The sequence below is a fragment of the Hippoglossus stenolepis genome, chromosome 18 (assembly GCF_022539355.2).
Source record: "Hippoglossus stenolepis isolate QCI-W04-F060 chromosome 18, HSTE1.2, whole genome shotgun sequence".
NCBI classification, from domain to species: Eukaryota; Metazoa; Chordata; class Actinopteri; order Pleuronectiformes; family Pleuronectidae; genus Hippoglossus; species Hippoglossus stenolepis.
In genome coordinates, this window is record NC_061500.1 from 8092349 (window position 1) to 8117653 (window position 25305).

Consider the following 25305-nt stretch of genomic DNA (forward strand, 5'->3'; position numbering starts at 1 on the left):
GTGCCTTTTCTGAATCAAAAAACTGAGCAAAACCAAACTGAAAACCACAATCACATGATCTGAAATTCACTCATTTAAATCCTTCATTGGAAAATTGAATTTAAAGTAAAATACAACTTGTTCAGTCGTTAATGTCTCATTTTCCCCTGATTTGAGTGTATGCTGCAGTTTCGTTTTGATGAGTGGAAAGGAAGAAATGAAGGGATAGGAGGCAGCAAGGGGAAAACTTTCCATTCTAGCACTAGTGTTTAGTTTAAGATTATATCAATATTGATAAAACTGTCTGTAACACTGATTACAGGCAGATTACCTTTACTTTCTGAGAAATGAACAACAGGGAGGAGGTGACTGCTGCTATCTAATAAACAATTCAATACCAAGGCTGTTGGAAAGTCTGTCTCCTGGATAACAATAGAGTCCCATACATTTTGATTACTGAGATGTAGCAATGTTTCTGCTTTTGAGTGATAATGATTACAAGCACTTCTATTAACAAAAGAGAGGTCAGAGCAGAATTTGGCCTTAAGATCACTTAATCTTTTTAATCTCTCAATTTTTGTTTCAGCAATATTTGTTCTCGAACCAGCTTCTGAGAAATGTTTAGATATTAGTACTGGAGTCAGGTTTCAGGAATCTTAAAAAGCACATCTGCCAGCCTGATTATCTATCTCTGCTGTTATTCACACACTCAATGTTGGACTCCATCCACCCATCCCCACACTACAATTATTGGCCACAAGCTTCTCCAAGACAAAACAGCAAACTAGAGTCATTATGTAGTTTGAAATGGGCACAGTACGCGGTAAGAGTAGAACTCTTTCCCTTAAAAGGAGGAGAACATTCTATGCAAAGCAGCATACTCTTTTATCTTGGACTAATATCCGTGACATTTGGAGGATGGTGGCTCTCTGTTCTGCATCTTTCTTCATGGTGCTGTTTCTCTTCTGGCCTGTTTGTGTTCCTTAATGTTGCTGTCTATAACTTGACTGTATCCAGGCCTGCGTAGAGTATTTGGTTGTGGAGCTACTATAACACTGTTACACTCTACATACTTTCTTCAAGTATGTTGCCATGCAGCTTTCTCCTGCCACCACACATTTATGCTCTTCTATGAATCTGCTTTGTATCAGTTTTAATTGTCTTGTTTGTGTTGCTCAACATGTCATCTTTCTCATTTTTTTTTACCCAATCAATTACAAGAGGCAGCTTCTCCTTAAGTTTAATCAGTATTAGAGCATCACTCAAACCTTTTTTTTTGACGTATGTGTCATATTAGTGCAGTGCCTGTTTTGAATGTGCCTGTTTGGAATGGGCTGTTTGTCTGGCCTGTGGTGATGCTGGCTGCCGCTTTTTTTGTGGAAACTTTAAAGTGACCTGCCATTGCTACATAGTGCTGGTTGGCAATAAGTTTAACAATATTGAACTGATTGCCTGTTCAAATTCCACCTGACTGCACTTCCTTGGGCCCTCTCCAACACACATTCCAAATGTGAAGCCGGAATTTGTTCTCCAAATACTAAAGCCACATCCTGACAGATGGACAACTATTAGATTAATCAATAAAATAACAAATGCGGCCTCAATTACAATAAATTGAAATTTAATCCCTAACCCCAACATTGTTTAAATGAGATCATAAAGATGCCCATAATAAAAAAAAACATGTTCAAACTGATTTGATTTAGTGCCAAACTAATTTCAAAACAAACATGCATTGGCTTCCTTTTACAATGGAAAATACAATTCTTATCCAAGCATAAAAAGGGCATGTTAAGAATTCAGAATGTGAGCAATGCCATGTTTCAGTCAAATAACGATCTCGACAAGGGGAAAACCACAATATAAGACATGGAATCTCAACAAGCCATGAAGAATGTGGAAAAGTGAGTGTAAAAAAACGTAGACAAAAAGTCTACAAGGAGAAGGAAAGGAATCTTCAGCGGAGGTCTAAAATGCACTTTTCCCTGGTTTACACTAAAGATTCAACACACATGTTGGTTTAGCAAAGTTCTGAAGAAATTAATTCATCAGGGAAAACTCAAGTTTGCCCCAACCACTGCCCTGACCCAGTGGTTTTCAACGTCTGGCACTGAGGCCCCCCTGAGACAAAACTGAGACAACTGTGCATTTTTTTGTGAATCTGTAAAATGCAGAAATGTTTGGTTATTAAAATTCAGCCGGCCGAAGACCAAACACAATAATTAACTTTAAGTTGTTTTTCAAAACACCAGCATGAACCCTCATGTATCTGTGGTGAACCGCATAACCCATCGAGAAGCTTTCAATGTGGCATGAAAGTTTAAGTAGTCGAAATGCCTTAGGTTTGGTCTTAGATTTACCGGACCTCCGATCTGTGACTCTCTTCTGACGACCCTGCTGCAGTTTTTCCTGAAGAAACGTCTAATATTTATATTCCATTACCTTTGGGCCAACTGGTGCGACTCTTACTTCAAGGATGGAGGCTCATGCAGGGTGGACACAGCTGACTCACCTGCACCCACATTGCCTGCCCTTGCCAACGGGTGTGTGGCTAAACTCCAACTGCCAGCTCCCATATTAACACACACTTTGAATTATACACCAATTTAAGTTCTTAAGGAGGCAGACCATTAAATTAGAAAATAAAACTGCCCTTAGCTAATATATTCCAATCCAATTACCTGTTAACAGTAACTGACATTTTGACCAGAGGTGCTATGATTGATTTTATGATAAAGGGATCCTTGAGAGAACAAATATCTTCCATTGGCTCATTTTAAATGGGGAAAAAAATACAGTTTCATCTTAAGTTTCAAATAAACACAGTATTGGAATAACCATTAGCTCTATATGCCTTCTTGATTTCATACTGCTCCAAATTTGATTAAAATCAAAGAAACATTCACATGGTTTGTAGTGATTCAGAGTGAGAGAGACAGGGGTGAGTCAGTGTCATTTGCCGGTTCAATTGAATACAGCATTTTGAGCTGTTGCCCAACTTGTTGTCCGTAAGCGCTGTGGTCTAGGTAAGTGTGTGTGTGTGTGCGTGTGCGTGTGTGTGTGCGTGTGCGTGCGCGTGTATGCGTGCTCATGCGTGTGCTACGTTAAGTGTTCCAGGAATCGGAGTGAAATGAGAGGGGGGAAAAAAGGTTAGAGCTCCAAAGGACGTTAACTACACCCTGGAGGGTGAGCCTTCCCATCTCTCCCCCACATGTACGCACACACATCAAAATAACCTGTTGCCCATAGTTGAACCCCAGAAAGACAACAGAGCAGATATATGACGATTTTCTGTTCTGTACTTTGATATGTTTTAAACAATTTTCTCATCCAGTGATGAGATGAATAATTTTCAGGCATTTAAATTGAGATCTAAATTTCCTCATCACAAGTCCTCCATGACGATGCAGAGTGGAGACGGTTAAGGTTGATGGTAAATGTGATAATGTCGGATAAATTAAAAGTAGACTACTTCCTCCTAACGCTCTGGAGCTTTAGTAGTAAACATGGTTAAAATGTTTAGGGTAGTTAGACATTTCCTGTTGTGTAATGAGCAGTGATGCAGCAAAAACACTACATGTGAATATTTGTTTGTGTAATTGAATGTTTCATTTAATGTGTTGTCTTCCACATCAAAGCGTGCGTCAGCGGGTGACATGGAGATCCTTGTAGACCGGTTCAAGATGTCTCCAGGTTCTTTAGTGTTGTGCTCTTACAAATTTGTTGGAACGCGCATGTCTGCATATGCCTCCGTGTGTTGTACATCCAAGTGTGTGTGTGTGTGTGTGTGTGTGTGTGTGTGTGTGTCTTTTGGTCAAGGTAGGAGTGTGTGAGTCATGCTGTGTACAGCTGTGGTCCAGATGAAGGAGGCCACCTGCTCCCTCCCTTTCCTTCATTTTCTTCTTACCTCCATCATTTACACGTTCTCCCAGACATACAAACAACCTCCAATTAGGCCAACCTTGACTCGCTCCATGCCTGGGCTTTACACACATGATGTGCCTCATATTTGGTATGTGCTCATGTTGGTGCCGTTTGTGTTTGCATGGGGCAGATTAAAGGGGGAGATAAAGGAAAGGAGTGAGGAGACATTGGATTCAGTTCATTGGAAGTTTCATCTGTGCTTCATTGTTCTATTTATTTGAGTTTAATCATAGGACTTCAGAAATGAACACCTAACCCTAACCCTATTTACTGGTGTTCTGCTCCATGTGTTAATTTCTTGCTCACTCACTTTTTGCATTTTACCAAATCAAACTTTTATCTGACCCAGTCCCAGTCAGGAAAGCCTGACTGCTTGTGGTTGGTGTGTTTGTGTCTCATTCAGTCACGGTGGTCGTCGGTTGGACCACACTAGGTGTGTTATGTTTTCTACATGTGCGTGAGTTTGGAGGGATGTAATGTGTCGGCTTGCATGCTTACTTGTGTGTATGTGTGTGGGTTTTGCAGTGGAGGACCATATCAACTAGCCATATCAAATCTGAGGATAAATATCTGGCATCGCTTTGCCTAATTTCACCCAACCAATCAACCTGCAGTCTCTGTGCTGATTGGTGGAGGGGATGTAATCTGAATTCCTGAAGGTTATGCTAATTACCAAGCATGCTGTTCTACTTGTGTTTAATCCTAGAATTGGTATTCATAGATCAGTTCTGTTGTTCACCTACTCAGAGTTTAGGCTCAATGTCTAATTAAAGTTAAATCATATTTACCTTGTTCATGACTTTGACCATTTAACTAACAAAGCAGAATGATTTGAGCAAAAACCAGACTTTTTAACAACCATGTTCAAGGATCTACTTGTTAACAGTTTTCCATCCAATTATCTAAGCCATGCATTACATTTTGGTCCAGGTCATGCTCCAGAAATGAAAGTAAATGAATCCGAAAGATGGATACTGTACCACACTGCACTCTGTTACCTTTACCTAATTCTTATATTTAATCTTTTATATAGGCTTCGCTAATTGTAGTTTTGAAGCTGAGTCACTTTATTAATCAGGTGTTTAAAGCAATCGTGAGTCTTTTAATAAAGTTGTGCAAGTCATCATGAAATCACCCATCAACCATTTTACAAACAGTAATATCTTTTAATCATCTTCTAAATATAAGTTGTGTATCTTGTTAATTTTGTAGTTTCGCGCATTTTCAAAACCATTGAGAGTTCATTGCGTAATTGAAAAGCACACCCGCTCTTTAACTCCCACTCCTCCTGACGCAAAGCTTTATAAGAGCATATCAAAACGTCTGGTCTATAAATGGTATTTCTGTGTTTATCCCTGTTCTCCATTTCAGCCTCCATACATTCCAGTCAAATGAGGCCTCCCATTGGGCCCAGTCAGTAATCAGCCCACTGGCTGGCTGCTGCTGTTCTGTAATAATATTCTAATAAGCAGTGACTGCTGCTTTGATGAAGGCCTGCTACTCCTACTGCTGATCTACTGAACTTACTCCTACTTGGGTAATTAAATATATCTGGAACCAGGGAAATGGACCACCGGCTCTCCTTGTTTCTGCTTTTCCTCTCTCTCTCTCCTTCCTTCACTCAGTCTTCCTCCTCGTACTTGTTGTAGTTTTTTTCCTTCCTCTCTCAACTCTTTAATTTCTTATTTGTTATTGTTTCTCAGGTCTGATAGAAGCTTAGTGCTGAACTGCTGCTCTGATCTCACTCCTACCTGGGTAATTAAATCAAGAGCGCGGACAGTGGGAACATGGACCACCAGTGGGAGGATGGAGAGAGATTTTAAATTTTTTCCTTCCTCGTTTTGTCTATGATCACCCATTTTTTCTCGTTTGAACTAAATCATTTTGCTATCCCTCATTTTGCCTTCTTTCTCTCTTAGTTTCGGACTCCTTCTCCCTTCCCCCTCAATCCCCTTGATTGACTTGTGTGGGTGAACAGGCCAATTTGTTCTCCCGGCATCTAAAATTACCTGCCTGTCTGTTTGGATGTGGAGAGGCACAGATCATTTCTGCTCTCCCATCAGTGACCACGGTTCATGCCATTCACATAAAATCAAAATCAGCATTGTTTGTATAGCCCTTTACAGAAGGTCATTTCCTAAGGTTACTTCCTGAAATGATATCAAAGTTGTTTGCATGAGGCAGTTGTCCAAAATGGAGACCTAGTCGAACACGGAGCTATAAGAACTGAAATCAAAACACAAGAAATATTCAATGATAAACTTTGGCTGTAATGCGTCACTGAACATAATATTGCAGAGCCTTCTTTCTTCCATATTCAGCAGTATTGTCTCATATAGGCATCATTGTTTATTCCATGAAATAAGTCTTCATATTGACACGTCAGCAAACAAAGTTCCTTTCGGCCTGTTTTTAATTAGCCAACAGATTAATTGGTCAAACTCAAGTGGTGATCTTTACTATTTACAGAAACACTTTATTTTAATCAATTTATTAAGAGCCCAAATATAGTAGTTTCTGTGGTAACGTTTACTTGCTGATTTAATAGATCCTCAAACGTTGTCCCCTGTGTAGATGTTCTTCTATGGTACAAGGTACCGCGAGTAGACCCTAAGACGACCTCCTTTTAGTGTACACCCAGGTTCCTCTCCTCTGTTGAGAGATGGTTTCAAGATCGCTGTAAATATGACGGATGAAGTGCACCTCGGCGGAGACTTAGGAAGGTGTGAGTGAGAAAGTTTTGGTCTCATTCCTGGTTCTGTCTGGCTCTTGTTCAGCTCCTGTTTCACTGTCCTGTCAGCCCTCATACTGGGGATCTGGTATTAAACAAAACAAAACCAACATAGTGCAGATTCCATTGTGTGTGTGGTTTTTAACTTGGCCTTTCGGGGTCGTTTTGGAATTCTAGATATAATTTCACACACGCAAACACACATACAGATACTCAATATCCAGTTGAAATAACATTGCCTCTGTGTTCTAAGTGGTGTATTAATATTGGCATTGCTGTCTTGGATTAGGAAAAACACAGCAGATGTTTCTAGGCAGACATTCTAATTTTACAGCTCTGCATTGAAACTAATCGAGGCAGATTTTTGTTTCTACCCATATGATTGTTTTTTGTGTAGCCAGGATTTTGTGGCTACATCTTCCAGCCTCCAGCTTGCCTGGCCTTTTGTGGCGATTCTCTGTGTGAAGAATCCTTCTCCACCTCACTAGCTGCGCCTCTTGCCTGTTTTCCCAGCTCATTCTTTGGATGGAGAATGTGTTTATTCTATGTCAGTGTGAACATTATTTCATTTAAATTTTCCCTGGTTTGTGGAGACTGGGGTGAGGCGGGGTGACCCGAAGGAGAGAACATTGCTGTGTGTGCTTGTTTGTAAGTGCGTCTGTGTTTACTAGGGCTCTTGCTTGTTCTTCAGAATTTTAACTTTCATTTGAAAATTGCAATAAATAAAATGTTATCTCTTTAGTTATGGGATGCGTCATTGACCCAAACTCCATCTTTCCTAGTTCCAAGGAACTTTTGCGAAATCCTGCTAACAGAAATCCTAGTTACAGAAAGTGATTTAAACAATTCCTTATTCGGAATTGTAGTTTTTGCATAATCCAGCAAACCAATAAACCAACTAACAAGCAAACTGACAAATAGACACGGGTGAAAACTAAACCTCGTCACTGGAGGAAACAAATTGCAACAAATCTGAAGACAAATTTCGCTTGTTGCTCATAAAGGCAGCACAGGCGCCACAACTAAGGACAATAAGTGACCAAATTATGTTGGCGCTTCTTTCACCAGCTTTCGATGTAGAACTTTAGAGATTTAGAAAACACTGACTAATACTAGATAAACAGCGGAGTCAAGCTGTTGATATTACAAACTAATCCAAACACAAGGATTACACATTGTGTGGTAAACGTTTAGCTGCATCAGCACTTCTCGTTTTCTTCGGCAAAAAAAAACAACTTTTGACTTGTTCTACACGTGACCTCTAAGTTTGTTTAACAGTGATCTTTAGCTTTTTAGAAATGTGCTTTATGTGTTCGGGATTACGCATCTGTGGGCATGTTTGACACCAGGCCATCTGATCCCGGCCTCATTCCTCAAGCAAACTCCTCCACACGATTCCCCTAAGGTCCCAATAAAGTTGCCTGCTAATACAAAGTTTATTAGTCCACAGAGCGGCAAAATCAGAATCTTTCACAAGTGACTTGTTATTGTTTTTAAAGCTCTGTTTACTCTGAACAGCCCCTCAAACCCAGGCCCTCTCTGGGCTGCGACCCAAACGCTTTATTAGCTAGATAAGTGTTGGGTGGCCAAATCTGAAAGCGTGACTGTTTGCTAATCATGTGTGCGCACATGCACAACTGTAACAGGGAGTTTATATATTTATGTGCATACCTGTTTGTGTGCGAGTGTATGTTTTAGACCACTTTTGACCAGTTGCTGTGGTGTGGTTGACTTCACCTCTTAAAATGTTAGCGGGGAGGTGATTATTGCATTATTTGTTTTTGTTTTACAGAGTCTACACGTATTTATCTCAGCCAGCTGTTTTCACCTGCTGACAGGTGCGACGCAGCTCTGCAAGATATTGACCACTATTACTCGTGCTTTTGGAGTTTTTCACAAAGAATGGTATGGTAACGGAATCGTTAATATATATATATGGCAAGAAAACTGAGAAAAACGTTGCCAAAGTGGCACCAGATCTTGTATCTAACAGGCCGAAGCAATGATATTTATTTTTAATTGTTTACAGGACAACCAGAGGTTTTACAGATGCGCTAACATTTGAATGACTTTTAAATGGTGTATAGCCTGATAGCATCAGTAAGTTTATGTAAGTCACTTAGTACCAGTATCTAGTATAATAATATCAACAGGTCTTTTCAAACAACTCCTTCACTCTGGGAAAAGTACATTTATCTTCCAGCTTCCCAGTTTCATACTTGTGACCTACATGTTTGATATACATTAGTCATCTAGGTCAATGGAGGATTAATCATCTGATAACTTTCAAATGTAAATACACCCAAACTCAAATAAAGTGCATTGCACAGTCGTTGTTTTAGTGTAAGCTTCACATTCTCAGGTTTCCCTTCTTGAGCAGTTTGCCAGTTAAACATCATCAGCTCTGCTGGCTGAGTAGTCGACGTCCAGTCTACTCGCTGAGAATAACGTGTATGCGTTGACACATTTCTGTTTTATCGCAGTCGAAATGGATTAACTTTTATTCTCCACAGGCCAGTTTGAGAGTAAGAACTATTCTTATATAACTTGTATGGACGGATACATGCAGTGATAAGGAGAGAGATGAATAGAGCTGTGGGTTTTGAGAGATTACATTGTCATGTGGTCATCATGATCTCACCTGAAATTGTATTCCTTGTTGATAGTGGTCCTCGTGACCAAGTAAGACTATTACATGAGATATTTCTTGAGATAACACGTCCTACATTTTCATAAAATTCCGTTCTGGTTTTTGCTTTGTCATGAATTGCAGATGCATGGAATTCAGTTATCAGGCTTTTAAAGTTTGAACATACGTTCTTAATTACTGAAATAACTTTTTTTGTCCATTGGAATACTAATTCTGCACTTCATATCAACCATTGTCCCATATGGGGGGGTTACTTGATGTTTGCAGTAACAAAATGCAATAATAATTGTCTAAAATAAAATTCAACATATTGCTTTTCCCAGGCTTTCTAACAAGATTTTATTGTCTGAGGTCAAGAATGACTTTTCAAACTCTCTGTTCCTTGCATGCACAGATGTAATATGAACAACTAATTTCTTAGACAAAAAACCTGGTTGAGATTATGGCTGTGCGATATGAGGATGTATATCATGTGAAAATTGAACGTCTTCCATATTAAGCTCCATTGTCTATTTCATGTTATCACACTCTTAGCAGTGATATTTTCCAGATGACACTTGGAGTTCTTCTACACAGATGAACAAGGAGCTCATAAATAAAACAGGGGCTGCTTCTCTAGCATGTGGTCTGGTCTGGTATGACAAGTCTGACACGGACCAGAAAACCATACTTTTAAAGTAATGCTAATACTGGTCCCCACAACAGAAAGAAGAGAAGAATCATGTCAAACAGTACAGAGAAAGTCTTCGGCTGATTTTTAAGCCCAGAGTCGGACGTAATAAGAGGCTTCCACTCATGGTACTATGGCAAATGATCATGATTCATGAAGGTGGAAGGAAGTAACTTGCATCTGCAAGGACATGGAAGAGAATAAGTAACACGTAACAAGCAATGATATGTATTGTCTCCTTGATTTGAAATGGCCTCTGTTGAGATGAGGTTCAGGTCATATCGCACAGACCCAGTAGAGATTCTGTTCTTTGGCTTCTGAAGCTTTTCTTCACTACGCCTTCTCAGACAGAGGTTAAACACACTAAAGTCAAATTCCCAACAAACGTGCTTTGTTTTAACGTTAAGTCAAGATTTGTAGACTTTAACTTACAAACTCTACAGTTGCTCCTTTGACAGATAATGAAAAACTGACTTTACAGGCAGTAACACTCAGTACTGGGAAGTTTTATGGGGATATGGGCACATTCTCTGGTGCAGAGACGTCAACACCACAATGAAATAAAGGATGTAAAGTTCAAACACAAACATTCAGCCTCCATTTCTTCCTTAATTTCTCTGGTTTAAAGCTTTGCGAGAGACATATTCCTGTTCACAATGATTATCCGAGTCATGTAAGATCTTCACATGGAAATGCGAAGTGGTTTTTCTCCTCACTACGGTGCTTGTCAGGAGCAGTTAAACTGACATCGATGCACTTCCCTCCAACCGCTGCTGAGGGATGAGACTATATGCATGTGTTTTATTTATTTATTGATATTTCATTGTCAATATTGAGAAAATATTGTGGAATGAAGTATTTTCATTTGATCTGTCAGCACTGGTACTTCTGTAGTAAATCGCTTTAACTGTGTTTTCGTCTTTTGCACTTTCTACTTCCTCACTCTTTCTCATCCCTCTCACCTTCCCTCCATCTTTCCATCTCCCTCTCATTCTCTCCGGCTCTCTCTCTCTCTCTCTTTAGTAGGTCAACATGTCCTGCCTCCTCTCCACATTAGTTGTTGTCTTGCTGGATCACGCAACCATTCACAGCTGGGACTCATTAGACCTGTGTATGTGTGTATATGTGTGTGTGTTCACCAGGCCAGGGTAATTCCCGGTCTGTCTTTGATGAGCAGGTTGGTCCAAGGCTCTGGGCTGAGAACTGTAGGATGCTTCACACTTGGATGATACGCCGGTGTTTGTAGTTTTCCACGCATTGCTTCTGTCTCATGTGTCACGTCCATAGTGGGACTGCAGTCAATTCGAAGGAACACAAATGTATGGAGGCATGCCCATGTTGTTGTGAGATGCTTGTGAGATTTGTCACCTGTCATCACTTCTCTGGCCTCTCTATTTCCTCTCAATCGACACTACAGAGTACATGAAGGGGTCTGTTAAACCAGTGATCCATTTGTTACTGACATTTCTTTAGTTATTGAAATGCCAGTTATTTTTTGTGGTTGTTGGGTCTGTACGATATGACCAAAGTAAAAAAAACAACAATTGAGGTAATATGTCCAAATAACATATGCATCATTAGTATTATTAGTTATTCATTTTCTCAACTGAAGAATTTGGAGTAAATGTATTTGCAGGTGTAAGTTGCAACAGCAGCTTGTATCTCATGTCTTCGTGTTTCTCTGATGTGTCACAGGTTTGTTTTGAGCGATCAACTGTACTTTTATGGCTCATTTATAGACTCCAACTGTTTCACATGATTCTTGCAGAGTTGATAAAAAGAGGTTAGTAGAGTTGGAGATTATGCTTAGTGCTGTGATTGTGTTTTCGATTGGTCAATTAGTCCAACAATATTTGTTTTATTATTCTATCGATTTTTTTATTCTATTTTCCTCAGTGAAAATATTTTAACATGAAATCTATGAATAAAGGAACATTTAAAACTTGAACTTTTACCTATTAATCAGTGAAGTTAAAAGTTTTAGTCTGATTTGCTAAGTTAATATTCATAGAAGCATTCATATTAAATGTTATTATACATGTACCCAACACTTCCAACACAGACATCCCCAAATGCGCGCACACACACGTTCAACAATGCAGCCATTGGTTGTGTGTAGGTTCCCCACTGATACTGAAACAGAGCCCAGGATCGTCACAGAGAACATGTTGGTTTCTTACTCTACTTGATTTTCTTTTTTCATGATTGTTAATATAACTTTGCCCTTAATTCTAAGCAAATGGACAGTTATTGAGAGGGAGAGTGCTGTGAGCCATAAAACGCTGCCTCCAGACGGGTTCTGTGTTGAAGAGCACCACAAGTCCAGAGCACCGTTTTATTAGGTCTCTGTTTAAAGAATTTCCACACTCTTCATAATCAAGTTTGGGCTTTTTGGGATAAAGTGTAATTATCAACACGCCTGCCTTTTCAGCGTCTCCATAATTGAGGATTAACAGAAACCGTGTGACGCATTGACACATTCCACACAAATTAAAGTATTATGTTGAAATGTAAAGTTTCAGGGTTTTTGGATGAACAAAACATCACTGAAAATCCCCTTTATTTTTCCAATCTGGTTCTGTTACAAACTGAATGAAAGCAGACAATATATAATTATGCATCTGGATATAATTCTAATTAGATATAATGGTTTACACTTTGTCTATAATTTGGTTTTCTTTTGTAATAATAGATATTTATGTAACTTAAAACACAAAAAATGGCATTGCCAAAATATTGCATTATTTTTACCATCTCAAACATGTATACGGTTTCATTTGCGTCATTTAAACGCATGCATGTTTACTTGGGACACAAACTGATGCATTAGGTCAATCATCATCTCATCTCTGATGCTTAATCAGCCTGCTGGCCCTGATTATTCACATGTGGTGTAAAAGCTATAGTTTTATACTGTAGTTGCAGCTGCATGTTGGATATCTACAGATTTAACATGGTATTCGTGGCCTGTCAATGATTCGCTGTATCTTGTATGAGTTTGTTTTTTCTACATACTGCATGTTTCTCACGGCATTGTGTATATTCCATTCATAAGTACAAAGACACAGCTGCAACAGTCACTGTGGGATTCATCTATTACTCCCATGTTCGGCTTTGCCTCCATTCAGCCAGAACAACTTTTAGCTTGTGTTTGAACAGGAATTGGGAGCACAACCACATCACAACCCTGTGGGGAGTTTCAGTGTGGCAGCAGCGCTCGGACCTTTCATTCAGCCAGCTTTGTTTAATTACAGGTCAAAGACACCTCAAGGTTTTTGGCCACAAACATGTAACAATCCAAAGAGGGAAACCCCCTGGAGGGTACCTCCCGCATCGTAAATCACGTTATCCTACAATTTTTCTCTGGATGTCTTTGTGCATTGATTTATGGATCACTGCAGTGAACCATAAATAGTTTTGTGGAGTTATTTGTTGAAACACTCCACCACCTCTGAGGGTGGGAAACACAAGCTAATCTAACAGTCAGTGTTCTGTCCAGTTTGTGGAGTGACTGTGGAGCAGAATGATACAGATTTCTTTTGCAGTGGCATGCAGCAGAGACTGCACCAGCTTTTGATGACCAACACGCCTTTTCTGTCTTATTATCTTAATCAAACAAACATGTCTACTGTGTGCAGGCTAGCATGTCACATAATATTTTGAATTCATATAGTTTTGGCAATGTAGTCCTGTTCCTGTCGTGGGAAACTCAGAGTTTATCTGGGCCTCCTACATGATAGTGTCATGACATGAGGGACTACAAAGCTGTTCACAATATTTTTTCTCCTCACGCATCTACACTGTTTCCAAAGTGGTGATCGTCATTTGATCTTGAGGGTTCATCACTAGTAGAATAACCTCAGGGTGTACGCACATGAAAATAAATGCAGTGTCATCTTTAGGTGCTCAGTTAATCTCTTCTTCTCTCCTTCCTTGTTTGAAGTCTGTTCTGTCCCTGACTTTGTAATCATGTGGAGGACCTGAGTATTTAAAGCCAAGGTAAGATAAACTCTTGACTGTAGACTACATCTGGCTTGGAGAGCTCTGCTAATAAAACAACCGTAGTGAGAGAGAGGAGGAGGAGGAGAGCAGGCCAGTGCGATGTCAGGGTGAGGGCAGCTGCAGACCGAGCACGATGAGCAGGACACTAAAGCAGAGAGATTGGTACAGACATGAGCTCGATGTAAAGAGCAGGATGAAGGATTGAAATTTAAACGGGAAAGTATGTTTAGAAGTGTACATACCATGCTGTAGCTACAGCTGTATGTTCTCCAACCAAAATACATCCAGGTGGAAAGCATATACAAAAACCTATGGAGCAATAGTTACATACAGTGGTTTTTATGATTTACTGTGACGGGCTAGTGTATATTAAACAATCTTAATCATTAATGTTTTTTTTACTGTTTTTAGCCAGTATGTTGTGGGCTGTTTTTTAGTTGTGGCTGTTGGACTGATTTTGTATTGTTTTGTCTACCACTTTTTTTGTTGGTGTCTTGGTCAGCAGCAGAAAAGTCGGTGAGTTTTAAGCTGTTTTCGTGTGTGTGTGTGTGCGTGTGCTCTCAGTAAAGTGTCTATACCAGTACTATGTACAGCATATCAGTAACTCTGTGTGTATGACGTAAAGGGCTGTGTAGAGTGGAACCGCTCAGGCAGTCATCAGCTCTATCTGATCCATTTCATACAAGATAAAGCACAACATCATAACACTCGCCATATGGAGGTTGTTACTATGGAAAGCAAAGCAAAAGAGGCTGCTAGTGAATGCAGGTCACATAGACTGGACTCTGCAGGAGAAGACAGATGCACACACACACACACACACACACACACACACACACACTAAGGATATTGGACACTTACCAGGGATATTCAGAGATAAGGAAATTGAAGAGTCTTTCCTCTGTCTCTTTCGGCTTGTTTTCTCTCTAAACAAACAGCCGGCGGCTGCGCAGCGTTTAGGAGTCCTTTATGAAATAGTCTGACATCCTTTATGGGACACACACAAGCACACACACGAGCATTCCCAAGTTTAAAAAACGACTTTGACACGCAAGTACAACCGACTTTAACCAGTTCCAGCGAAATTACACTTCCCGCCAAATTCGGCAGCTGCAAACTCAAAACACTTTGAACTGCTGGAGGTCTCCACCAGAGTCACTGTAGGTTACAAGCTATCTCACATCTGGATCTGTAGGTGACCTGAGGGGATAGACAAAGAATACCAGTCTAAACCACCGCTGTCCTCACGCAGTCCCGATGCTGTAGTGATCAAACAGTGGGGTGGTTAGTTGACGGATTAGAGACAAAACACACACAGGCACACACACTGTTGATGCTCGCAGAAGGACATGAATCTCAGGCACTTTTACAACAAATAAAAATGCCTTTTTGCACACACACATGCACCCAAACAGAGTCTGGACACAGTGCTTTGAGTGACATTGTGGTTGCCGATCCTACTCTTGTTCTGCCATAACCACTGTTGTCTCTGCAGTAAAAAAAAAAATGATTGTGAAGCGAACTCCATTATCCTCGGGCCACAACTCTCCAGCGACCCGCGGTTCCTATTAGCCGGCCATCATTTCTGACAGTCTAATAAAGCCCGATCTTTTCAGGAAGGTCTTTTCCTTTTGTTTTCTCTCGTTGTGCTATTTAGTTTTGAAGTTTTAATGTCTGGTGCTATTGTCCACAGTGTCTAGAAAAATATGAGCAAGAATGTATTGTTGAACGGTTTGTCTTCAGTTTTATTTGTTAAAGCTGTAGCATGTTTTGTGTGTCCATGTGTGAACTGGGTTGCCAGACTGTGGGGACACCCGAGGGGCACTAGCTAGCCAGTGTTAGCTAAGGTCGCGATATAGCTACTGTAGCAGCAAGCATGCTAACTCTAGTGGACACATGCATGGAAGAATATGATGCATAATTGATATTCTTTTGTACAAGTGTATGTCTGCTTTTAACATTTGAACTTTTAAAATATAAACTACATTATTGAACCCAAGCTAATAAAAATGTCAAATGAATTCATAATATCGCATTTCAGTTTCTCAACATAAGCCAGTATGACAATAAACAACTTCTGAGATTGACTCATTACACTGAGGTGTCGCATATGACTCTGATTAGGATTTCAAACTGTGTGATCAATGGCAAACGACTGTCTCGTGTAACCTTAGGGGCTGGAAAGCGCCATATACTAAATAATTAAATGCAATAAATGTGTTTTGGGCAGTCATCATTGCTATTATCTATGCTTTCCTTGTGTGATGGCTGGAATTGAAGACATGGGGCCAGAAGCTGTTTATTGCTTTCATATGGAGCCAACATGTGTTTCACATTTGCCAGGAGGGGGCCTTATTTTTTTTTTTACTGTAATATGTACACTTTGGGTGCTCTTACCATTGAGACATCATCATCACATTGCCTCTACTGCACCTTTATCATTTATTAAAACTACAACTAATGGATGAAAACAAAAGCCAGTCAAATGAACTGTGCTGCTACAATATAAATGGATTACACGGTTTTGTTTAGTAACTGGTGCAGATCAGAGTTTGATAGATGCAACTGCAAGTGTAGCATTAGAATAGTGTGTGGCTCCTCTGCGTGGAGATGGTGGTTTTCTGTTTGCAATTCATCAAACACATTTATTTGGCTGCTTTTGATTAGGATTTAACTATTATTTCAGTTTACACAAATAAATCTAGTTCAGGATCCCAAAACATTCTGTCCTCATGAATTACTGCTTTGGACGTGAGTGGTGCTGTTCCTTGAAGCATCTTGAACCTGTATTATAACAGAGATCAGTTGACGCTCCAGTCCGGTAATGATACACTGGCATGAAGCACTTGCCGAATATGACATCAGTGGGATTCTTCTGCAGTGCTGAAAGCCAAAGTGCATCACTGAAATCCTCATCAGTGTTTCTGTGGGCTCCTTGCAGATGGGATCACAAGCATAGTCATGCATGTGTGCGCTCAGATAGACGACAAAAACAAACCCTCACAGGACTCCTCTTCTTCATGATTACCTCTGTTTGGGGCCCAGCAGGACTTTGGTTGACATGATTTTGTCTGGTCTATGGTCCTGTTAGTAACATGAGACATGTTTGCAACTTAATCTGTGTCTCTGATGAAACAATTTATATTTAGGGGACACTGCAAAATGGATTATAAAGAGTTTTTAAGTCAGAGAATTGATTTATTATAAGGGAAAATGCAAAGGCCTGAGAACATCTTCATACACTGATTGTATTCCAATCAACTTTGACCTTTCTTGGTCTGTTTTTTAAATTGAAACAAATCCCACTATTTGACAGTATTACACAGACCAAAAATCAAACTACCTTCAAACTAGAAGGCTAGGAAAGGGTAAATTCAGAGATGCATATAGTTTAAGACTTCAGCTTGCACAGGTTGTGTATTCTCCTGCAAATGTCTTATACCTGTCAAGAAACAATGTAAAGAGGATGACTGTGTGGAATAGTCGTACTCCAAAAATAAGTCTAAATATCCATCTGCTGTTTGGCAGTGCCATGAATGGGTAAAATCCTGTTAAACCTGACTCATGAAACACTCCTGGTGTTCATAGCTATGTGATGTAACACAGTCCTGAAGCTGAGGTTTGGAGCTGTCGGCTGCACTATGCCATCAAAACCACTCGCAGACCTTCTCAATGCAAAAGCACTCATTTCTTATTACCAAGAAATCATACCAGGCTATTTTTACTCTGATTCAATACCGACTGTCAGGCCCGACAGTCTGTGTAAATGATCATGTACTATATGACAAGTTTTAAGATTTGTGGTCCCTGAGACGCTCCGTTTTTAGATTTGTTGATTTTCTTGGCTTGTGTGTCATGAAAGAGTCCAAGAGTCTCCAAGAATAAGCTCAGTTGTAGCAAGTCAGTAGGAGGTGAGCTTGGAGGGGGGGTCAATGAGAGCAAACTGAGAGAAGAAATCACTTTAATAACTCCCACTCAGGAGTATTGGTAAATAGGGAAGATTCCAAAGGACATGATGTAATTGCCAGCAAAATATGTGATGGGGAACATGAGACATTATAATTCACATTTGGACAGAAATCAAAATATTACGTTCAAGACCCAGAGACTTCACTGTGGTATCATCATCTCCATGTGGTTATCATTCCTGTTAAGAAGTTGACAGTAACAGTACCATCAGGCTTAGAGATGATGCAGAGCTTTCTGCCAGCCGCTCTGCCTTCTTCAGCCAGTTACTTTTCTTACTGTTGCATTGACAGCTGCTGCAGTCATAGCTGATCAGTATTAATGAGTTAGTGGTTAATTGAGGGAGCATTTTGGATGCAGTATTAGGGTTGGCACATTACACACATTATAAACTTGACTCTGAATGAAACTGAATGTCTGAACCTTTGCAATAAAGTTTGTTTAAAATTAACATAGTTTTCTACCCTTTTAATACATACTTCATTTATGTACTTGAGTCTTTAAACTCACCACGATACCACAGAAAACCCACTCACTCACTCCTTCTGCCATGTTGAGCACATTTACTCTGTTCCTACTTAACTCACGCTCACCACACAACTATTACTCCTTAAATTTCCAATGCACTGACCAGATAAATTGCATCGGTTGTTATAATTTTCTAACTTCATGTGTATGAGGAAAAAAAAAAAACAAGCCAAGAACTTAAAAGCCAAGCTATTTTTAGATTTTATTGATGTGGATCTGCATCAAAGTACGCGCTGAAATGTCTTTTGGGGAACACAAAAGTGTGAGAGGTGATAATTGTTAAATATGAGAATGACTATGCACATGTTGAAACATCCTGGCCCAATTATAGCTCTGTGGTTTTGAATAAAATCTAAATGATCACATACCCGCGCCATCCTCATCAAAATCAGTTTACCCCCGTCCCATTACTTGATGTTCAACCAAGTATCATTTAAGTTTGTTTAGTAACTGTTTGAAAAATCCTGCAAACTAATAAATCTATTTAAAACAACCTCTTCAGTGAGGATAACAAGTTTAGTCTGTGGAAAAAAAAGTGTGAATCATGAGGTGCACTGGAGGTACTGAGGTACGTGTGGCACATAATTAGGAACAGAGAACAATTATAATAACCTTGGCTTTTATATTTCTGTCATCAGTTTGAGTGTGTAGTAATTTTGGTTCATAGCAGTGACGTCTAAATGCTTTAATCCGTCCTCCAAACACCTTCACATTATTGGTTGGATGTTTGATTTGTTAAAAAAGCCCTCAGGAAGAGTTATCCTCTTAATTTAAACACTTTGCTAAATCTGTATGAATCAGCAGCAGATGGTGAAGGTATTTTCTATCATAACAGCTTCCAGTGCTCTGTATCAAACTCTGCACCCTGCTATGTAAACATGACATCCAGCCAAATCCACCTGATAGTTTTAAAATCAGCAAATACCTTCCAATGCAAAACCTGAAAGAAACATTTACATAATTTGATATACATTAAAAAGTGTCTATTGTAATTGTTACTACCTGCTCTGAATGGCGATAATGCAAGAATCTTCATCCAAAGCCGTTTTCAGACGTGGCCTCTGGAAAATGTCTGTAAATTTGGGTCCGTTTTCATACCTAAAAACACAGCAGTAGATTGTCCAGGCCAGACGTGTTCACAACGAAAAGAAAATATCTGGAAAATGAAGGCGATGGGTTGCACCAGAGCATGCAGGAGGCAAGAAATGACAAATTCTGCTGCACAAATCACATGTTTTTGTTTACGGCACATTGACACCAGTGTTGGCCCTTATCCCCAAAAGCTCTCGAACTTGTTTTTTTTCACTTTTTAAACATTTTTACAGATTCACCAGGGTATAATTCATGGATCTTGATGAAAAAAAAGATCTGGCATATTTAGGGTGCTGATCTGTGAGGCTTGATTGAATATAAGGGGACTGTTGGGCCTTGGCAGGTTATGGGCTCTACTGAGTAACATTCTCGTTATTATTTCTAATCAGCTGCCTGTCTCTCAAACCTTATAAAAATATACCACTAATTCAATTTTCATGTTCTGCTAGAGTACAAAAAAAGTCCCCATTCACCTAATTAGAAAAATTTATTCATTTCAGATAATTTAATTATTAAAAACCTAAACAGGGAAGAGGAACGGTTAATGTGGTTTTACTATGTACAGGCACCCAATAAATTAGTCTTTATTTGATCCCATGTCAGGCCCTAATGCCCTGCATGTTGACTCTGCTGTCAGGCAGCCAGTGATCAAGGACTAATAGAGGCTTTCTGCTGCCACAGCCGCTTCCAGCGACCCTGGGTCTATGGCTAAATCATGCCAGCGGAGTTGGAGGAGAGAAGGCCAACAAAAACAACAAATATATTTTCATTTAGACTGCAGGCATATTCCTCTGGAGAGTCGAGGGGTGGAGGAGTAAAGGTGAGGAAAGGAGTTGAGAAGTAAAACAGAACCGAGGAGAGAAAGGAGAAACAAAATTGATTAAGTGAGGCAGATATGAGAGTTTATAAAAAATAGAAAAAAGGAGGAGGGAGGAGGAGAGGAGACTGATTTTGGGGGTTTTGGCCCCTGCTCTGGCTCAGTCTCTGGAAAATGTTTTAGGGGTTTATCAAAGCCTTGACTAACATATTAGTACAAAATACATGTTTACATTCTTGTTTCTATCTCCACGTAGCAAATGCATTTAGATGAAACGCGCTACTTAAGTGACTCACATTTCAGGGCGCCTGTGTCAGTCACTTAGAATATTCCTCTCTCCTGCCGACATGCTTTAACTTTATCTGGGCTCTTTTTCCACTCTGTCTTGATTTCTGTCTTTCCCTCCCGCTCCTGACTCTCCTCACTCTTTCGGAATCGATAAACAGAGGCCTCACCTCAGTGCACGCCAAGGCAAATGTTTGAGCCACCTGTTGCAGGAAACTTGAAGCTCTCAGGAGATGTGAAGATGGAGCTGGGGCTATAGGCTGCGCTCCAGGTACGGGTCGCTTCTGAACCAGGACAGAAAGGGGTATGGAAAAAGCTGAGCAGCGAGTGCGTTTGTGTCAAGGGACAGCCGGGGGGGTGAGCTATAGATGTGACAGTAGTTAGTACCCCGCTCGAGCACTGTGCTACCAGTATGCAGCTTTGCTTGTGTTTCCCAGAGTCTCCAAAAGTAGAAGAGGAGATGGAGCGTTCAGCTGTCAGGTTTCACTTCAGTTGAATGTCCTCCCCCTCTCGGTCTCTCTCAACCCGCCCGGCCCAGAGCTGTCAAGCCCTGTCGCCAAGTGCTTGTTCACAGGGGAATATTTGGTCTGTGTAAATAATATTGTAAATAGGTACGGTCCTGAATAGCTCTATATAAAAAGTGCTCCGAGATAACTTCTGTTATGATATAGCGCTATGTAAATACAATTTACACGGCGTGTTTGTACGTGTGTTTGTGTGTTAAAGCACATTCACTAATAAGATGGAGGGAACAATATTTATGTATTTAAACTGAAGTGTGTTTAATCTGCTGGCACGTAAGTAAAAGGAAAAAAAAGGGATCCTTTGGGGAAAAGGGAAAAATTAAGTTTTTACTTCTAAGCTTTCAGCTTGTTATGCTTTTGCATCTGCGGATAACTTAGAGGTTTGCACAACAAAATCATGATTAAATGTTCACACCTCTTGCAGATGCAGACTGAGCTGCATTTCTGTCCAATTGTAGACATGCATTTGTCAATGAATTATTGTCTTTTCAGCCTCGTTTTGATTTCCGACTTCTAAGTGAAATTTCAGGCTCTATAGCCCCTGGAGAAAGTTAAACATTTAGTCGTCTAATCGCTCTTTTTTTCGTCTGCTGTTTAGTGCAAAGCAGCCAGCAGGTTGAAACAGTCTTTTTGGAGGAAGTATAGACTGTATTTAAAAATGGACGACATGACAGCTCCCCAATAGTGAAGCCAAAAGCCCCTGGTGGCTGGCTGTAGCACAGATCATAAATCCCACCTCCTTCATGTTAGTGGATTGGACATGAACCAAATCATTTCAGCTCGTTCTAATCACACTGATGTATGTTCAAGTTCTTAGTTTTCCATTAAATATGGTATTAATAAGAAAAATGGCTGAAATGTTATGATTGACAGCTGAGACTGTCTGGCGATCATGTGTATGGGTCACACCACAATCACTGTTGCACAGACTCCAAATAATGCCTGAGTGCAAGATTGCGACACCAGTATCAGGGGTAGTTTAGCTAAATGTTTGTACAATGGGAGGAAATGGAGACGTGTCGGCCATCTTCATATACAGTCTAAGTGGAAATGGCAGCTTACAACTCCCTTACATGGTGTTTTTGAAGGCTGTGACATTACCACCACATCAAGACAAAAAGCTAATAGGGTTTTTTGATGGCTTTAACTTGAATCATGATCAAATATAAAAACATGTTAAATAGTATCACTTAAGGCTAAAGAGGTTACGTTATTTGACGGTGAGGAATAGAGACAATGACAAGTAGTCGGCCTGCAGAGGACAAGAAATTAAGTAAAAGTACTCAACATGAGGAGGAGGAGGACTCCTGGTTCACCTCCTTGGTTCCAGGAACTCCCTTGGTCTGCTTCCAATGATTGCCCCCAAGCCAACCCACCCCAACCCTCTTTACCTCTGCAAATACCTCTTTAAACCATCCCCCCACCTTCCAACCCCAAATTTTCTGGCAACTCCTTTAATCGCCCCCATCACCCCTTCTTCCTCTCAACCACTCACCCCCTCCTCTCACCCTTTGGCATCTCGTCCATACCGTTGCCCTCTCAGCAAACACCCCCTCCCACCCACCACCGCCCCACTGCTGTAAATGCCCCCAGGACTGCAGCTCTTTCTGTTATTCACCTCCCCTCCAAACCCACCCATTCAAAGCTTACAACCCTGCTCTCTCTCTCTCACTCTTTCTCTCCCTCTCTCCCCCCTTCACTGGCTCTCTCTCTCTCTCTCTCTCTCTCTCTCTCTCTCTCTCTCTCTCTCTCTCTCTCTCTCCGGGATGTAAAATATTCACAGCTGCTGCTGCGGTCAGGTCGCACGGCCACAAGACTCTCTGAGCAAACAGAGGAGCTGTGAACGTGTGAAGCCAATGGTGTATGTTTCATTTGAGGTCCGACACAGGTCCGATAGATCCTGATGTAGTCAAAACAGAAACCGCATACTGAGCCTCGCCACATGCCTCAACAAACCAAACACTAACCAAACATACCCAAGCACAACACTAAAAAATGACATTGGCAAACAGTTTTTAGAAACATGTTAGGCGCACTGTAGAAACGGGAGAAACGATGTGTGGCTCGGTGCCGCTGAGCAGACTAACTCAGATGTCACTGGGGTTGATAATCAGTGTGAAACATCTGTCTTGAATAAATCCCCCGCTTTTAAAGTCTGGCCTTGTTATGCATTACGGGTAAAGGCAAGAGCACATTAAGTCATGTTAAAGTTGCAATAAAAATACATCAAGCTTTTCCAAGAGGTCTACACATGATATATATGCAGACTTGATTCCAAGTTTTCTGAATGAACAAGTGGACGAATTTGTCTCAGATATCTCTAGTTTGAACCCAGACTCCCAATGTTCCAATAAAGATGTAAATGGGAGGTTTTTGATATTTAGATCTCTGCCATTGTACCACCAAATAATAAAGACATCTTGGCTCAGGAATGCCAGCCCTTGAACTTTATGAGGGAGGGAGAAGGGGGTGGATCAGTGTCTTGAACACATTTCAAAGTAATTGTACTTGATATGTCGTTTACAGAACACCCAAGTAATCATATAAACAAAGGACTAGATGCCCTGGGAGGATGAAAGGAAATTTGAATATCCCCCTGATGCATCATACTTACTCACGTTTTGACATGAGCGCGAGACACCGAGGATTCCTGAGCACAAAAAGAGGATCAAGGACCTTTTTGTAATAAACACAGCGGGATAGACCAACTCTGGAGGGCTCCATCATACTCGGAAATTAACATGTACACGCGCGCGCACACACAAACAGATGGCAGAGAGTTGAAAGTGATGGATTCAATGAACAAATTGCAACAGTTGCAGCCCTGGGCATAGCAGGGTTGTGTGTGTGTGTGTGTGTGTGTGTGTGTGTGTGTGTGTGTGTGTGTGTGTGTGTGTGTGTGTGTGTGTGTGTGTGTGTGTGTGTGTGTGTGTGTGTGTGTGTGTGTGTGTGTGTGTGTGTGTGTGTGTGTGTGTGTGTGTGTGTGAGATAACCTTGCTCTCGCTCTGATCCCCCTATTTCTGGAATCTATCTGAACTTTACCAAGACATGACAAAAAACACAGTGGTGGGGGGGGTAAAATTGCAGGACCTGGACAGCAACAACACGAGAGAAGGAGTTTAAAGGAAAAAGGGGGAAAACGAGAGAGGAATAAAGAAAACATGACATCATAGTTAATTAGAATCAGGTGATAAACAAGGGAGTGATATTTACGTTATACCATATGCCCTGCTCCATGTGTCTTTCTGTCTCGGGGGGCACAGCAACAGGTTTCAGACAAGTAAGGTCAAGGAGGAGGCTTTTCCCAGCTGCTAGACCACACTGATGCACACACCTCTTTACCCAGCCGCCCGTGTATGTGAGTGTGTTTGTCGGCCATTTCCAAAGCCTGTTTAATCTTTGTTGTTATCACATGAAGACAGTGTTTATCCTCCAGGAAGCCATGTTTGCTGTGTGTACTTGTAAGAGAGTTTTTTTTGCAGCGAGAAATTAAACCCCCCTGAGCTCATCAACCAGGTTGTCTGCTGGGCTTCTTTCAAAAGTCTTAATCTCTTACAGATTCACGTCTTGGTTTTATAAAAGTTCCTCACTGCCTTACTCAGTTCGTTGTAAACCCTGATTACTTGGATAAGGACAACTCTGATGTTTTGGAATAGCCAATATATTTGAGTATTTGCACATAAAAGGCCTTTCTTGACCTTATAATACTTTGACAATATAATCTTAACTGATTGTTCCTCTAGTAGCTCTGAGGCTTTCAATCACACTGGTTTCATCACTGAATGGAGTTTTCTGCATCTAGGCAAATTAAGCAAAGCCCCTCTGCTGACGAAGACTGTCAGATGTTGTTAGAAGCTTGAGAAAAAGCTTGTATGGTCTTCATCAGCAGATGGTATTTGCTTAGTTTGCCCAGACGAAGGTAATGGCATTAAATGATTAATTCCATGTGGCTGAAAGCTTTGGGAAAAGGCTTATTTTAAACGGACCTTGAGTTAAGATTTTAACTTCAATAATTGTACGTAATCTAGACATGTAATCTGCACTGCTTTGTTTAATGACCTCCAGTACAGCATCAACACAGGGCTGGTAATATTTAAAGAAAACAGGAACCCCTACAAGTAATTGGAAAACTTTATT

At 40.5% G+C, this 25305-nt stretch overlaps 1 long non-coding RNA gene across 3 annotated transcripts in view; it reads left to right on the forward strand.

The window, feature by feature from the left end:
* The window catches only part of LOC124855053, an 80382-nt gene that overhangs the window by 13031 nt on the left and 42046 nt on the right, over positions 1 to 25305 (forward strand). The gene's annotated exons all lie outside the window — the stretch shown is intronic.